Source organism: Protopterus annectens, chromosome 11.part0 (assembly GCF_019279795.1).
Source record: "Protopterus annectens isolate FY-2018-M chromosome 11.part0, PAN1.0, whole genome shotgun sequence".
NCBI classification, from domain to species: Eukaryota; Metazoa; Chordata; order Ceratodontiformes; family Protopteridae; genus Protopterus; species Protopterus annectens.
The window spans coordinates 583,754,363-583,761,921 of NC_056745.1; the positions used below are offsets into that span (position 1 = coordinate 583,754,363).

A 7,559-nucleotide genomic window follows, 5' to 3' on the forward strand; every position below is an offset into this window, starting at 1 on the left:
GGTCATCAGGGGTATAAAACATGCAGCTGACGCCATTTTCTTTAGTCTTTCTTGCCATGTGGGGCCCGAAGAAGAAGCATTTCGCAAGTGCCGGTCAACCGACTTCTGAAATATTCGAGTTTGAGTTTCAGAACCGAAGTCTTCACGAAAGCTAAGTACCCTGTTGAGGAAACTTTTTTCTTGCTTTTTACCGATGTCAGAAAAAGTTAATAATTGTATTACTTGTGGGAAGCAAATACCGCATAAGGATTTCCATTTATACTGTATTGCTTGCCTAGGCCCTGATCACAATGTGCCTGGCTGCCGGTTTTGTGCTAGATTTAACCAACGCACTATTAAGCTTCAGTATATTTTTGCATTAAAGTATTTTGGAAACAGATTTAACTACCCAGAAATGTCGTTGGATAGCAATCCGACTACCGGAGTACATAAAAAACGCAAAGAAAAGGACAGAGAAAGGCAGTCGAGATCCAAAACCAATGACGAAGCTTCTCCTAAACCATTTGCCAGTTCACCAGTACTCAGTGAGGCACTTTTGCAGCCCCTAATACCCGCTACCTTCGAGTTGCAGGCCACACCCATGTGGAGTCCAGCATGCCGCAAGATTCTCAAGGTATTGGACCGACAGATGTATCTCCCTCGGATGGGACCGGAGCCGCTGAGCAGACACTGGCTTCTGAGGGTGTATTCAGATCTCAACATTTGTATATCAAACCGATGACAGCTGCAAAATCAAAGACAAAAGCAACTTCTAAAATTAAAAGAAATGATGCCTGAGCCACGTGGACAGGCCTCTATGCCTAAAAAAACAGATGATCAAAATGGCTGAAGACCTTATGACCTTGATCAGGGGTACCCATCCCCCTCCAGATAAGAGGCCTAGGCAAGACAGTGATTATGAATCTTCAGATCAGGTTTCTATTTCTTCTGATTCCTCTTCTGATCAGGAATTATCTTTACATCCCTATGACGATTCTGATGCTGAGTACTCTATTCCATCTGCATCTCCTCTTGAGGATTATTAATTTGGAGAAACCTTGCATACTTTGAGGGAGCATTTTCACTGGGAGAGTCAAGACTTCTCAGAATAAAAAAAGAGGCTCAGGGATTTCCTCCATCTCCATCAGCACAGGCCTTTTGCCATTCCCCCTGTTTTAGACATTGTGGATGATGTGTTTTCGGAGTCAAGCCTTACCCCTGACTCCTTACCTCCGGCTCCCAGTAAGCCTGACAGATATTACAGGGTTCCTGACCTGACTCACATAATTTTTTATTTAGAAACCCTGCTGCTGATCCTGAAACTATTTCACAGGGTCCAAAGGGAGTTAAGGCCTCAACAGCAAAAACTCCTGCCCCCTCTGACAGAGATTCAAGGGCATTGGACAGATGGGGAAAAAAGGTTTATACATCTGCGACCTTGGCAATCAGGGCCTTAAACTGTCAATTTCATATGCTTAAGTACCAACAACATGTTATGGGATTGCTGAAACAGAAAATTATGTTGATTTCAGAATGTGCAGAAATAAAGAATTGCATGAATTATTGCATGCAGCTGAACAAGTTGGAAAGTTGGAAAGCATACTTTGTAATGCGGTTTTGATTCTTTAGAGGCCTCCTGCAGGGCTGCAGTTACTGGATCTGTGATTAGGAGGCATGCCTGGTTAAAGGAACAACATTTGCCTGATCATGTTAAAGCTAAATTGCTAGATGCACCTTTACAGCATGACTCTCTGTTTGGTATTAAGGCAGAAGAGGTTTTAAAGAAAATGGAAGACAAAGCTAAGTCTATGCAAACTGTTAAAGACTTCTTACAAGTGCAGCCACCAAGATTCAGTAGACACTGGCCTACAAAAAAATTGGTCCTTTCCTGTGTCAGACAGAGCTCAAAGGGGCAAATCCAGATGCCCTAAGGGTTCCAGATATCAGGTGCAAAACTCCTACAGGTCAAAGCAATGGGGCGCATCCACCTCCAAATCAGGAAGAGATAAAGTGCAAACCTACAGAAAGCAATCCCAATGACTTCCCTCTGCCTACACTAAGCAGTTATCTTTTGGCAGCACCCATAGGGGGAAAATTAGCACTTTTTGTTCAAAATTGGCACTTAATAACCCAGGACAAGTGGGTACTGAACATCGTATCACAGGAATACAGATTCCATTTCCACACTGCCAATGACAAATGGTTGGCCAGATCTGCCAAAAAATCAATGGGCAGAGGCACAGAAACAGGTTACGTCCCTCATGGATATGGGGGCCATTCAGACAGTACCAGAACAGGAAAAAGGACAAGGTTTTTACTCAAGACTGTTCTTGATGCCCAGAAAGTACAAGGCCTGGCGGCCAATACTGGATTTATCGATTTTGAACACATACCTGGACATTCCAAAATTCAAAATGCTGACTTTGCAGCAGCTTCTGCCCATGCTGGACAAGAAAGCTTGGCTGGTGACTTTAGACCTAAAAGAGGCATACCTGCATGTCCCAGTAAGACAGTCATGCAGAAGATACCTCAGATTCAAGGCTGGCTTAATGCATTACCAATTCTCTGCACTGCCCTTTGGCTTATCTACTGTGCCCAAGGTCTTTATAAAGTGCCTGGCACCAGTAATTGCATTTTGCAGACAAAGAAATATACAAATATATCCTTACTTGGATGACTGTCTCATTCAAGCAGAGAACAAGGACATTTTTCTTCGACACCTGGCGTTTGTGAAAAGGCTTCTAACATGCCTAGGGTACACTATAAACAAAAAGAAATCACAACTGGTACCCTCTCAAAAAGATAACATTCCTGGGTGCAAGCTTGAATACAACTGCCCAGACAGCTTACCTCATGCCAGACAAACAAAAGCAACTGACTACTTACTTCAAACTGATGGCAACAAAAACCCAGTCTTCTGCAAGACAAATTCTGCAGGGTCTGGGCTTCATGGCATCCTCCATATTCCATATGCAAGACTGCATATGAGAAAACTTCAATGGTACCTAAAAAGTATGGAGTCAACATTCACACAGTCTGGAAACAATGATTCCTCTCTTTCCCTGCCTGCAACAGGAGCTTCTATGGTGGGCAAGGGCCTGTCACCAAAACATGGGATGGCTCTTCACTCTACCCTCTGCCAGCCAAACCTTAACAACAGACGCATCAGATTATGCCTGGGGGACCCACATGGCAGGAAGATGCATTCAGGGCATATGGGCACCAAAGCAAATGCATCTACAGTAATGTGAAAAATAGAAGCAACGTTGGTATCAATAACACGAGGCGATATCCTGGACAGTCAGAACAGTTTATTGCTCACACCATAGACAACGAAACAAGCAGTTGGAAACAAAAATAAAAATTCCACAAAAATACTGAGCGCTTTCACCCGCTCGACTACCTACGGGTTTCTTCTTCGTACACAAAAATACTGAGCGCTTTCACCCGCTCGACTACCTACGGGTTTCTTCAGAGTACATTAAGCAATTCTCTGCACCAGTCTTACTTTATGTTTTAAATGGATGTGTAATTGATTTATTTATTTTAATTATTCCATTAACAATCAATTAACTAGCTATCTGGTTAGTATATAAGACTGGTGCAGAGAAAGAGATGCTAGTTGTTCAAAATGCCCTAACAGCCTTCAAAGACTTACTTCATCCAGGACAATTACTGATAAAGACGGACAACACCACAGTCATGTGGTATATAAACAAGCAAGGGGGCACACACTCATACCCCCTTTGCAGATTAGCCATGACACTGTGAGACACAGCTTTGACCTACCAAATATATCTTCAAGCTCAATTCCTGCCAGGAAAACAAAACACTCTGGCAGATGATTTAAGTAGAAACCTTATGGATCCTCACGAGTGGAAACTAAATCCACAAGTTTTCAGCATGATAACAGAAAAATGGGGGAGCCCAAACATAGATCTATTTCCCTCTCCTCAAAATTATCAATTGAAAAGATTCTGCACAAGGACTTATCACAGACAAGCATGTAAAGTGGATGCCTTATCCTTCAGTTTGAAAAACCTATCAGTTTATGCCTTTCCTCCTCTGCCTCTTCTACCCAAGGTCTTCCTAAAAGTCAGACAAGAGAAGCCACATATGATATTAATTGTCCCGGACTGGCCCCGCCAATACTGCTACCCAATCCTAAGGAACTTGTCTCAATACCCAGCTTGGACCTTGCCTCAAAGACCACTACTACTGTCCCAGCAAAACAATCAGATCCTGCACAATCAACTACAGACTCTGAACCTGGCAGCATGGCTAATCATGTAATCATTCAAACGACACCTCTCAGTAAAGCTGTGATGGATGTCATTTTGGAAGCCAGAAGGACTAGTGCTAGAAAATCTTATGCTGACAAATGGAAGAGATTCTGTGCTTGGAATCAAGCACAAGGAACTGATACAGCAGAACCACATATTCCTCAGATATTACAATACTTAACTGAGATGCTTGACAAAGGCCTATCTTTCTCATCAATCAAAATACATGCCTCTGCCATTTCGGCTCATTACAATACAGAGCCACCAATCTCTTCTCATCCTTTACTAAAGCAGTATCTTAGAGAAGCCACAATTTAAGGCATCCTAGAAGATCACCACTACCTGCATGGGATCTCAATTATGTGTTGGAAAAGCTCACCCTGCCTCCATTTGAACCAGCTGCTACCACTGACATAAAGTTCTTATCATGGAAGACAGCTCTGCTACTAGCAATTAGTTCAGCAAGAAGAGTTTCAGAGCTACAGGCCCTCATGGCTGTAGAGCCTTTTATCATATTTCACCCAGACAGGGTGTCTCTGAGGACAAATCCTACTTTTATGCCTAAGGTGGTTTCCAGTGTGGCTCTTAACCAAACAATTCATCTGCCAACTTTTTATCCTAATCCGTAGAACAAAGGGGAGAGAATTCTACATTCCTTGGACATACACAGACATCTAAGATTCTACTTGAGCAGGACTAAAGCTCTAAGAAAAACTGAGCAATTACTAGTGTCATATGCTGCAGGATCAGAAGGAAAGGCTATTTCAAAGCAGACAATTTCAAAGTGGATAAGCCACTGTATCCGTTTCTGCTACTTACACCATGGTAAACCTCTGCCCAAGAGCATTAGGTCTCATTCCACCAGAGCTGCAGCTGCTTCAGCAGCCTTTCTCAGAGGAGTACCAACCAAAGACATTCTAGAGGCTGCTACTTGGAGTTCTGTTCACACCTTTACAAAGCATTACCATTTGCCTCTCTACTCTAAGTCCATGACAGGCTTTGCCACTGCAGTGCTGCAGGGTCTTATAGCCGCACCTAATGTTGTTTAGCTCCAGCCTCCCAACCATAGCTTTGGGATTCTACCCAAATGTAATGACTGCAACAGTGAAACACGAAGAACATAGTACAGTTGTGTACACTTACCATAAATGTAGATGTTCAAGTGTATTCACTGTTGCAGTCCAGGTTACCATCCCACCATCCCTCTGTCATTCTAAAGTTTATCTTTCCTTCTCTATCTTCTACAACCTATGTGGTGTATTTGCTTGTAGATGAAGGTAAAGTTTATATTGATGCATGCATATTTATATTTATTTATATAATATTGCTACCTTTTTGGGGGCACCTGACATCGGGGGCAAGAAAAACTAAAGAAAATGGCATTTGCTGCATGTTTTATACCCCTGACGACCTGACTTCATGGAAGAGAAGACAGCAACCGATGCAGGACCCAAGACTTTGGAATTCAGGCCGACTGAGGGCAACCTGCCAGCAAATTACCCAAATGTAATGACTGCAAAAGTGAATGCACTCGAACATCTATATTTACGGTAAGTGTACACAACTGTACTTTATGAATCTCAAGTCAGTCTGATTTGCTGGTTCAGATGGAGGAAGAACTCAACTGAAGAAAAACTATCCCTGAATGGATGCTGATTTATTTGTTAGCACCAACTACAAAACCTTTTCCAATTATTAATATTTGATTTTATAAGAGCAGGCATTAGTATCTCCATTAATGCCTCTTGCACATCCTCACAGAAAAGGTATCTAAAAGGTATTGGAATTCTATCATCCAAGCAGTCAGTTGTTTGGAGACAGAATGTATCAAGCATTTCTGGTGTTGTGTAAGTAAATCCTGTCTGTGAGAAAGCTTGGTGTAATTAAGCCTGGCTATCTCCAAAGCAGTGAGAACTGCTGTTGCCTGGGCCAGAATGGAGTCTCTACAGTTATCTTTGGAGAGTCTTTCTGAATCTTGAAAATGATCCTGAATATTAGTGGAAAGGAAAAAAAAAACATACAGGAACATTCTTATCATGGAAAAGGAAAAACATCTGTCTACCAGGCCTTCTTACATGGATTGCTGGAGAAGAATGTTGCCATCTGCAAAGGTATTGCCCACAGCTGGATCAATTGTTGGATGACCCCCTTATTCAGTTTCCATTTGAAAGGGTCTGTCCAGATCCTGCTCAACTGGTGTGCAATTTTGCTCTTGAGTAAGATACTGTAGAGTGAGATTGTGATGAAAAACAATATCCCATGCTACCATGGCTAGTCTGCAGAAAGGGTAAGATCTGGCTCTTTTTTGCCTCATTAAGTACCATATCAATGTGGTGTTGACTGTAAATAGTTGAAGAGGTCCTGGAGATGACAAATGGTTGAGCAATGAAAGCATTTATAACAGCTAACATTTCTTTTCTTTTTATGTGTTTTGATATGGCTTTTTTGTTCCAAAGACCGTGTACTTTTACTCCCGTAGACATGGCTCCTCATGCAAAGTCTGAGGTGTTTTTGTTGCAGAGTGTGCTGGAGCTGAAAGTGAGAATGAGAGACCTAGATTTTTGAGACATTCAGTTTCTCCACCACAAAGTCTTCTGTTTCACAAATCACAAAACTGAAATTGAAAAGTCGTTTCTTGTATTTTGTGACTAAAGAAATTTGAGGTACCATTGACGTTTCCTCACATAGAGTGTTGCAAAAGTTACCGTGATATCACAGAAGCCACGAAACTCAGACTCCTAAGGAATTCCTTTTGCTGAGATGGAAGTCTGAGTGGAAAACTTAAGGACATTATCTAAATAGTGATCTATTTTTTTGCTATTAGAGAGAACCTCATTGAACTGAGATATCCAGGTGACACCCTAGGAAAACAATCGTGTGAGAAGGAAACAAGACTTCTGCAAGATGTCTTGGAATTCCAACCTATGTAGGAGATCACATACCCAACTGAAAGATTCCTAACATTTTGAAAAAGACTCAATCATCTAAATTTGGAAAAATGTAAATATGTTGCAGTCCGCAGCTGGCTATCACAGACACTTTGTGAACACCCTTGAAACAGCAGATAGACCAAAGGGTAATGCATAGAACTGATATTGTGATCCAGACACAAAAATGCTAAGGAATGTCTGAAATCTGTGTCTATGGAAATGTCATAGGTTCATAGGTATGTACTAGGTTCATACCTCTCAACCTCTTAGAGCATGAAGTCTGGACAAAGCCGTATATAAAAGTGGGGCAAAGGCCCAAAAATAGGGACAGTTTTTAAATATTGCTCTTACAAACTTAGAAAGTTGA

The 7,559-nt window shown here is 41.8% G+C and overlaps 1 protein-coding gene across 1 annotated transcript in view; it reads left to right on the forward strand.

Annotated features, from left to right (window-relative positions):
* TRHDE (thyrotropin releasing hormone degrading enzyme) overlaps positions 1–7,559 on the forward strand; it is a 5,519,112-nt gene that overhangs the window by 446,579 nt on the left and 5,064,974 nt on the right. The gene's annotated exons all lie outside the window — the stretch shown is intronic.